Below are 10,119 nucleotides of genomic sequence, written 5' to 3'. Positions count from 1 at the left end.
AACACCTGTGAAGGTCAAACTGATGCTTTCTTGACTTGTTCAGTCCTCCATGTTAAAGTCCACCATGCTTTTGATTGGCTCTGATTCTCTGTGGCAAAATCCAACAAGAGGCTCCAAAAATGTCCTGAATGTCACAAGAATGCACAGGACAAGATGTTAGTTTCCTTCATGTCTGCAGTTCCTCCACTGGAAAGTAAAGTCAATGCTGCTCCTCTGCTGAAACCTGGGATCGGACCAGGGACCTTTAGATCTTCAGTGTAAGGCTCTCCCAACTGAGCTGGTTCAGTTCTGAGTGAGGGCCCTGCTTCTCTCATTTATAATCTCTTCCACTCTCACTGGACCTTAGAGAGGATTGGAGCTTCTGAAGTCCTGACACATTGAACAGTTCTCCAGGACCAAACTGAACGAACTGAAGAAGCTTCTTGGAACTCTAAACTTCTTAACTCTCTTTCTCCAAGAACTGTGCCTGGACGAAGGCCGTTTCCAGCTGTCCTTCAAGCTGACGAGGGCCAAGTTTGATGACCTGTTTGTGAGGATATCAAGGATGGACACCAACTACAGGCTCCAGGTCCGTTGACATGACTTCCCTGACACCAGGGGAATGTCAACGCTGACAGGCTCTCTGGACTCATTGTCATGAGAATTTGTCACATCAGTTGAATATCTTCACATACGTGAATTCATTGAAGGAGTGTGGTTCTGGACCTGCTCTACCTGTCAAGTGTCTAGAGAGAACTTTTGTTGTGATGTGGCACAATATAAATAACATTGACTCGACAATAAATCGACTCTTTCCCCCAACCGTTTAAAGCAAACAGCCGTTCCCACTGATCCTGGATCTGCGCAACGTCCCTGCTTTTTAAAAGGAAAATTGTCATCATTGCTTTTGCAGGATGTGCTGGCTGATGGAGAATTGTTGGCTATGAACTCACTGAACTCACTCCAAGTCAATAGTTTTGAGCAAACTCATGACTCCTGATGTTTAACTCAATTGTTTGTTAAACACAGAGATCCAGGTGTAGTCCCTCTATGTTCATCCACTAAACTAGAATAGAGTTCTCCTCTTTCCATGGTGGAACAAAGAAGGGGGAGGGTCAATAAGAATATGATCTTTGGACGTTACAGCATCTAAAGACTCAAATCCATATTTCAGGATACATATTTGAGAGGGAGGAAACAGTGATGGGAGGCTGGAGGCTTGAAGGGCTTGATTTTTAGCGGCCAGTGAAGCCACCTTTTGCTGGCTGAGTCCCAGAGACTCATGGAGGCTCTTTGTGGAGGATTTCCACGAGAGAGTCCAGCATCGGAACTTGTTAGTTTCCTGTCAATTGAGTCCAGGATGTCCCCGAGGTCCTTATTGGGTGATGAGGGTGCGCTGGACGGTCAGCTTCTTTTGGGAAGTGGGGTTGCCACGTTACCGGTCCTCCCCATGACGGGTCGGTGGCAGCACTCGTCTACGTTCTCCTGCAGACTTTCTGCGGTTCCTTCTTCCAGATTTTATTGATGAGGATTGTTGTGGATGAGAGAATTGAAAATTCTTACTGCAGTTTGAGGTTTTGATGATTCAAACTGTGTAGATTGGCGTTAAGAAGTTAGCTTGTTAGGATAAATTCAGGTGTGAGCCACCACACTGAATCAGGCACAGGTAGGACGTTCACCCTGACATGGAACATCAACAGCTTAACGTTGCTGGCAGGACTCCAACCTGAGCAGGGAGACCCCAATGGATTTCTAGTCCATCGCCTTCACCACTCAGCCACAACGACCACATTCACACACACATTTGAAGAGGATGGATATCCACAAAATGATCTTAATTTCTGTCACAAGCCCATTTGTGTGAGGTCCTATTTTCTCTTTTTCAGCATTCCTTTGTTTCCAGGTCTCTAATAAGTGCAGAATTACAAAGACAAGCAAGCTGGATCCATCCTGGGCAGGTGATAGGAGCCATTGACCACTGGCCAGAGACCCTGGCACAGACGTTGGGGGTGGTGAGAGAGAGCATTTCTACAATTATATTCTACATTTATAGAAGTCTACAATCCTACAATTTCATTGAGCAGACGCTTTTGTCCACAGCCACGTACGTACATCACATGTATAGAATATATATGTTCCTCTTTCATCGACTGATTAACCACAAAATGCAGTCAAATGCCAGTAAATTCTGAGTATTTATTCATTATTCATGATTATTTATTATTTTTGAATCCATTTTCACTGTCACTCTTCTGTTCATTTTCAGTTTGATTCATAAAAATGAACAAACTTTGACATGTTTTCTTCTCTTGTGTGTCAACAACTTTGGATTGGGAATCTCCTGACAAACAGACCACATGACCAGGAGGAAGTGATGTTGGTGAGTTTGGCCCCTGAGCTCAAGACAGTTGGGACCAATAAAGGACAGCTTCAAATGCAGCTGTGAAGCCTCTTTGTCAGCTGGGAGGAACGACAGGTGTCTCCCTCTAGTGGCTCCTCACAGCAACACCAGCCTCATTTCATACACATGCATCCACCACCTCACTACCAAAGGCCAGTTGGGCCTGGACAGACAGGAGAGTTTCAAGTGTTGGACAAAGGTCTTTAAGATGTTCTTATTAATTCTATAACATCTGAGATTAAAATCTATGGAATTACAACCAACAAGCAGTCAAACACCTGATCAGATGCTCCTTCATCAGGCTGAGAAGAATCAATCTAAACTGGGATGAAGAAAATTAACTGAGAGGAGAAACCTCCTGATTGGATGACATGGACCCACCTGATCCATGTCAGCCTTGTTGGAGCAGAAAGAGGTGGATCAGAGGAATCAGTGGATCAAGACTCAGGTGGCAGATGAAGAATCTCTTTATTCACAATGGAGTCAGAGAAATCTTCCAACGTGAGAGAACGTGACAGACCATTTTATACTGAAGACAGGCTGTGTGTGTGTGTGTGTGTGTGTGTGTGTGTGTGTGTGTGTGTGTGTGTGTGTTTGTGTGTGTGTGTGTGTGTGTGTTTATGTGCAGACTTTTCCCTGGAACAACGTTTTTTATTTGAAGCAAGAAAGCAAGAGCCTCCAGATCAAAGTCAGAATTGATGATGATGTCATCAGGGCTTTGATAGTGTATTTATTTGTACCTAGAATTCTGTCTTTGATCTCAGGAGGACATGAGAGAAACTCAACTTTAAAAAGTATATGAGAGCATTCAGCTTGGTTAGAAAACATTTTGACTGTTGAACAGTAGAGTTTGTTAGAAACAGTTTACAACACTCAGAATTAAATTGAAGATACAAAAACCTTCCACACTTAAATCCTGTCTCTAACTTCAAACTGGGGATGAACATTTTTATAATCAATCTGTCTCTATGTGTTGGCCCTGCCATGGACTGGTGACCTGTCCAGGATAAACCCCGCCCCTCACCTGAGGGCTGCTGGGATAGGCTCCACCCCCTAGGAACCATTGCAGATCATCAATGACCAAAGCTACTAAGGAGGATTACAGAGTTTGGGAGTCAGTGACTTAATAGAGTCAAACAAAGGGTTGAACCTGAATGAGACAGTCACCCTTCAACATGGGGCCATGGCAGAGTGAACCAAGAACACTACAATGGGGGTGAGAGTGGAGCCATGATGGACTCAAAGTTCATCACCTCCACCATCATGTGGACCACCTGATCACCTCTCCCTCAACCTCTAAATAACTCATTCCCTGACCGGGAATCGAACCCGGTCCGCAGCAGTGAAAGCGCAGAATCCTAGCCACTAGACCATCAGGGACCACACTGAGCTCTCCAACAACAGAGACTATAGACAATGACTCAAGAACACAGGACTCTGTGGTCTCAGCTTGAGATGCAGAGGGTCCACCAAGACCACCACACACCTCAGCCCCCTAAAGACAGTCCACCCCCAGGATCCTGCCCCCTCTGCTCCAACTCAGCCCTCCATTCATAACGTGACTTCCGCTACGTCCGAACTGCCAAGTACCAACATACGTCCTCCTGCTACGACCTAAACATGGCGGCACCACTCAGACACCCTAGAAGATTGGTGGGGAAGCACGACCTCTGCTGGCAGAGCACAGACACCGCAATTAGGTAGACAGCACCAACGAAAGCCCCACCTGCTGGCCTGACTGTGGTACTGCACTCCACTCTGAACAAACCCTTCACTCATTCTCTATCATTAAGGACATTAACGCACCTGTACAGGTGTGTTCACATTATATACATATTATATATTTATGCTTGACCGTTTTTGATGAACTTGGGCGGTACTCTGGTGCAGGGATGAGGTCATGGAGCTGATCTGGGAGCAGTCCTGATGTTAAATGCTGTGATGAAGGACAGTGTGGAGGCAAAATGGGTCAAATTTAAATTGTCAACAGTTCAACGTTGTTGGCAGGACTCCAACCTGAGCAGGGAGACCCCAATGGATTTCTAGTCCATCGCCTTCACCACTCGGCCACAACGACCACATTCACACACATTTGTAGGAGACTGAAATTAGACAATGAAAGTTCATGTCAGCACAGTCAAATATTTTTTTGTCCTCTCTCAAAGACAAACTATTTGTGTGTGTGTGTGTGTGTGTGTGTGTGTGTGTGTGTGTGTGTGTGTGTGTGTGTGTGTCAGTGTTGTGACTGAGCGGTGAAGAAGACGACCTTCTGACTCCATTTTCTTTGTTGCTCTTCTATCAGTTCCTCAGTTTCACTCATCAAGTGAAGCAGCTTTGACAGGTTTACTTCTCTGTGTGTTCACAACTTTGGTCTTTAAACTCCTGACAAACTCACCACGTCACACATTTGGTGAATTAAAGCAACAAATAATGACATCATGATGATTCAGGTTAGGGGGCACGGCCTGGAGGCAGAGTGGCCGTCTAGCAGAGTTGCTGGTTCAGTTCTCACTTCAGCTGGTGACCATGTTGAAGTGTCCTTGAGCAAGACACTGAGCCCCTCATTGCTCCTGATGACCAGCATCCAAGACCAACAAGCTTCTGATTGGCTCTGATTCTCTGAGCCAAAGTCCAACACAGGAAACAGAAAATCTTGAGGTTGTCTCAAATTTTTTAAAGAAACTCAGCACAGGACAGTGATAGGAGGCTTGTTTCCTTGATGTGGGCTTCACCTCCACTGTTGTCCACATTTAAATGCTGGCTGATGCTGGTCCCCTGTTGAAACCTGGACCAGACCAGGGACCTTCAGACCTTCAGTCTAACGCTGTTCCAGCATTGGATGAAAGAGACTGGTGCTCTTATCTTCTTCAACACTGACTTGTTCTACCAGGACAAGAGAATCTGAGCTTGGATGTCATTTAGCAGTCAAAGGCTTGTTAAACTGGTCAACATCAGCTGGTGTTCACTCTGATGATGTAGCGATGGTCTGGATTCTTCCCTCTGGAGCACCAAGCTGCTGGGAAGAAGCCTGATGATGTCAGAGTTGTGTTCAGTGGCTCCTGCTGGGTCCATTTCTGACAAATGGGCTCCAAAGAGTTCACTGTTTCAAAGGTCAGGGTTGCTGTTAGCAGACGAGGTGGCCGAGTGGTTAAGGCGATGGAGTGCTAATCCATTGTGCTCTGCATGCGTGGGTTCCAATCCCATCCTCGTCGCAAGTGTCTCTAGTTTCTGCTCCTAGATTATGGAATGACTCCGAACTGTGAGGCTTTTAACTGACACAGATACCAGTTGAGTCAACTTCCCTTTCACATCCTGACCAAAACAACTCTGACACCCAGAACTCACATGTGTCAATCACCTCTGGAGAAGGTCCCGCCCCCTTAGAGCCATAAATCCTCCCATCAGTGAAGAAAACTGAAGACGCCTCTTGGATGAGAGCTGAAGTGTCTTCTAGAAACCTGAAACAGTCCACTTGGAACGTTTAAATCATTCTACAATCCTACAGTTTCACTGAGCTTTTGTCCAAAGCCACGTGCATGTATCACATGTATATAATATATATGTGACACTCTTTCATCTACTCATTGACCAAAAATGCAGTCTAATTCCAGTAAATTTGTGCAGAAGAAAACATTATTTGTGCTGCTTCTTTATTCATTTATTTAGTTTAGTTAGTATTTTTTAATGTGTTTTCTTTCAATTCACATTTTGTCCATTAACTTCATAATCAGAGTCTCTATCTCATCACATGACTAAAGTCTGGGTTCTGTATTGGTGGTAAAATATCCTTCCATGCCCCTCACTAGTTTGCACACAGAAAAGCATATTTTACTGGTTTCAGATCTCTTAGCTTGTTCTCTCACTTAAACCTGCTGAGGCAGCTTTCATTGTGTGATTGATTTTAAAATATAAAGATGGAACAGAACCATTGGAATCAGATGTCAGGACATTTGAAGGAATGTCAATCTCCTGTTGAAATGTTGCAGTGTGCAGCTGAGGCTCTCTGGCAGTGGCACCAGGAGCCACAATGGCAGAACCTGGACCCTCCTGGAGGAGAACCACAGGTGAGGGCCTTCTTGGCTCCAGATTGATGGAAATCAAGTGTCTAAGTTCTGTTAGCAGCCATGAAGTTGATCTGGTTGGCACTGGTATTTGTTCTTGCTGCAGCTCAGGAGTGATTCAGGAGAAGAGGTTCAGAACAGCCAAGGTTGGGGACTGGAATTCTAAAATTTCCCCTGGAACCAGACAACCTTGGAGGGTAAAACCTCCAATCCTAGCCACTCAGATGCAGCAGCAGAAGAAGCTGTCATCCACCCTGACAGTCAGAGCATCCAGTCAAGAAAACATCACCATCTTGTAGTTCCAAACCTCCACCTGTCAGATTCAGCTACTTCTTATTGTGGGACTTTAAACTTGAACACAATGGAATTTGGACAAGGAGTTTTCCTTCCAGTCCAAACATCATCGTCCAGCCTCCAACCAGAGGTCCAGCAGTTATCATTGAGCCACAGGTGGAGTCTGGATTCTTTTCTAGAATGAGACGGCAATGAGAGTCCTGCCAAGTGACATCACTGACATGAATGGATGACTTCAGTCATGTGACTGGAGGACACCCAGATAGCAAAGGTCCACTCATGTGTGTCCTCACTGCTCCACAGGTCTGTCAAATGTTCTGTAAAATAGTTGGACCCAGCAGAGCTGCTAGATTAGGAGTTGATGGAGTCGTTGCAGATACCAGGGTCCAAAGTCCAGCTTGAACCTGGTTTGTGCAGTTCTTTGTCAAGCTAGCAGCCATTCTTTTCACTGCCAAGCTAAAGTGACTTCTGTCAACAAAGGTCAACATACAAAAGGATATTTCTGCTGGCAGTTCAAGATTTTGATCAAACTCCTTTTTCAGAGCTGGAACCTTCCTCTTGTGTCAGCTTTCTGTTCCCATCTCCATGGTAACGGTCAGTTTTGACCCACGTCTTCAATCAGCTGTCAAATAAACTATAACAATTTTCTATCCTCCAAGTTGTTTCCATCTCTTGGTGACCTTGTTAGGCCTCCTTATCCATGGAAATATTGGTTTGAAGATTTAGTTGTGGGCCTCTGGACCTTTTTTTAGTCACTAAACCCTGGATTTATTTTTTCAGCAACAGAACTTTAATACAAACACAAAATGAAAAGCAGAACAAGCCAGAACCCAAAATATGGATTTGCAAGGTCAACAAACAACAACCAGTCAAGCAAACCAAACCAACAGAAACCAACTACAAATTGTTTGAGTCATGACAAAGTCCAGGACCCACTTTTCACCCTACAATGTAAACCAATGGGAGGCTGTCTCCTCAGACACACATAGCCTCAAACTGACGCTTCTCTCGTCTACACTGTAACTCTCTCCACTTCACAAATAACTTCACTACATTCCTGACAAAAATGCCTACTAAAATATGTTACATTCAACTTTTGACCACAATCTGGGGATTGATGAGCATTTTTCAAACAACAAACTCTCCAAAAATCCTCTCTCCTCTCCACTCTGACAGAGAGCAGCGGGGGAGGGGCTCTTAAGAGGCTCAGCTCTGATTCTCACTTGGTGTCACACTGAGGCTTCTACCTCCTAAACTACAAGTCCCACCGCTCTCATAAAATACATCCTTGGATTCAGGACGACTCCTGCTACTGGGCTGCAGTGGACAGAAGGAGGCTCAGGCCCTAACAACACTGCCTCCAGCTTTAATTAAGACCTCAGTTTTGTTCTCTGCCTCCATGGCAGGTTAATGGACATCAACTGGTCCTGAGTCACCAGGAGACACAGACATGTCCAGCTGAGTGACATCAGCAGGACTGTGGAGGTTTATACTGAGTCTCCTGACGACAAGTGGCAGTACAGAGATATTAAAGAGGGTCTGAGCTAAAACTGAACCTTGGGGAACTTCAACCTTTGATCTCAGAGTTCTGTTTTTGATCTTAGAATTCTTTCTTTGATCTCTCCTTGATTTCTCAATGATTTCTTTGTGGACTCCAATTGTCTTTGATCTCTCAGTGAGACAAAGACAGAGCAGCTCCAACCTCAGCCTCCAGGAGGCCCTGATCCTCTAGTGGTCAGTCCTCTGTGTTGTGGCTGCAGCAACCCTGGTTTGAATCAGGGTCCCAGCAGCAACATTCCTACTGACTAGTGTTTGTTGTTCAACTGGACAGTTGGTCTGGTGAAGCTCTCTCAGACACTCCTTTCTTCATCCTCCCTTCAGGCTCAGCAGCATCAGAGTCAATGTGTCTGACTAGGATCAGAACCCTCAACCTGGAGGCTGTGGTGCAATGAGAACACATCTGACAACCAATCAGAGGAGGGTCTGTTTGACTCCTGAAAACTCCATTAAAGCTGAGAGGAACTTGTTCTTCATCTCCAAATTCCCTCCCTGCACGTTGTCTCTGCAGAAATCATTCAAGTCCAAGTTGAACCTTAGACTAAAAGCTCCCAGTAGGTGATGCAGGCTCCACCTCACTCCTGGTTCTGGAACCTCACCAGTTCTTGCTCTCTCACCACTTGGATCTCATGTTCCTGACATCTCAGAGCTTGTTTCCTATCCACCTGTCTCATGTTGATGAGGTCATCCAGCCTGATGATCTCTAGGTTCTCCTTTGAGTGGTTCCCTCTGGGAGAGTTCTCTCTCTGTAACTTGTGTGTGTTTGCTCGTATCCTGTTTCTCCTTGACAGCACTTTAGTGTTTTTACCACTGGTGTCTCATGTTGATGAGGTCATCCAGCCTGATGATCTCTAGGTTCTCCTTTGAGTGGTTCCCTCTGGGAGAGTTCTCTCTCTGTAACTTGTGTGTGTTTGCTCGTATCCTGTTTCTCCTTGACAGCACTTTAGTGTTTTTACCACTGGTGTCTCATGTTGATGAGGTCATCCAGCCTGATGATCTCTAGGTTCTCCTTTGAGTGGTTCCCTCTGGGAGAGTTCTCTCTCTGTAACTTGTGTGTGTTTGCTCGTATCCTGTTTCTCCTTGACAGCACTTTAGTGTTTTTACCACTGGTGTCTCATCTGTGGTTCACCTTTTATTTGACTTCTTTGTCAAAGATGAAGGTGTTTGTGGTCATTCATCAATCATGTGATGGCTCATGTGACTGTGAGTCTGATGAAGCGCTTGTAGCGTCTCTCACTGTGATCACTTCAGGCTATTGAAGGTACTCAGATGTAGCCTGACTAGCTCAGTCGGTAGAGCATGAGACTCTTAATCTCAGGGCCGAGGGTTCAAGCCCCACGTTGGGCGTTCATCTTGAACATCCCTGCTTGTCCTCTCACTTTCTGCAGCTGTGATTGGGAATTGAAAGAAAAATCACTGAATGAACAACACAAACACAGACTGTGTCTGAAGTTCCACACCTGCACCTGACTCAGAATGAAAAACCAGTGTGGACTCAATTGTATGTCAATACTGATTCTGGAGAAATTTCTTTGTGTGTATTGATGGACGCGAGCCAAGCAGAAATTCCCCACAATGCAATAGGGCGGCGTTTGGTCAGTGTTGAGCAGGCGTCAGTCTGACAATGATGTCATATTATTGTGTCATCACCTGACCAGACCCAAAAGTAGGCTCAGGTATCAGTTTCTTCTCAATGCTAATGTCTGCTAGCTTAGTCTGCTACTTTGATGGCTCTGCCTGCTCTAAGGTCCAGACCCCTGGATGTGGTGGTTCCTACCTGAACGTAGATTCTGTCAGCTCATGTTGTTAAATCAACTCACCAGGAAC

The 10,119-nt window shown here is 45.2% G+C and overlaps 1 non-coding gene across 1 annotated transcript; it reads left to right on the top strand.

Annotated features, from left to right (window-relative positions):
- Window positions 1-9,566: 9,566 nt before the first annotated feature.
- Window positions 9,567-9,639, top strand: trnak-cuu (transfer RNA lysine (anticodon CUU)). The gene has a single exon. It is a non-coding gene; the product is annotated as a tRNA-Lys (tRNA).
- Window positions 9,640-10,119: the final 480 nt, after the last annotated feature.

This window comes from Aulostomus chinensis, chromosome 1, assembly GCF_037954235.1.
Source record: "Aulostomus chinensis isolate RoL2024-O1b breed Wild chromosome 1, RoL_Achi_v1.0, whole genome shotgun sequence".
In the NCBI taxonomy this organism is placed as follows: Eukaryota; Metazoa; Chordata; class Actinopteri; order Syngnathiformes; family Aulostomidae; genus Aulostomus; species Aulostomus chinensis.
Note: the sequence above shows the minus strand (reverse complement) of the source record. Positions and strands in the feature narration are given on the sequence as shown.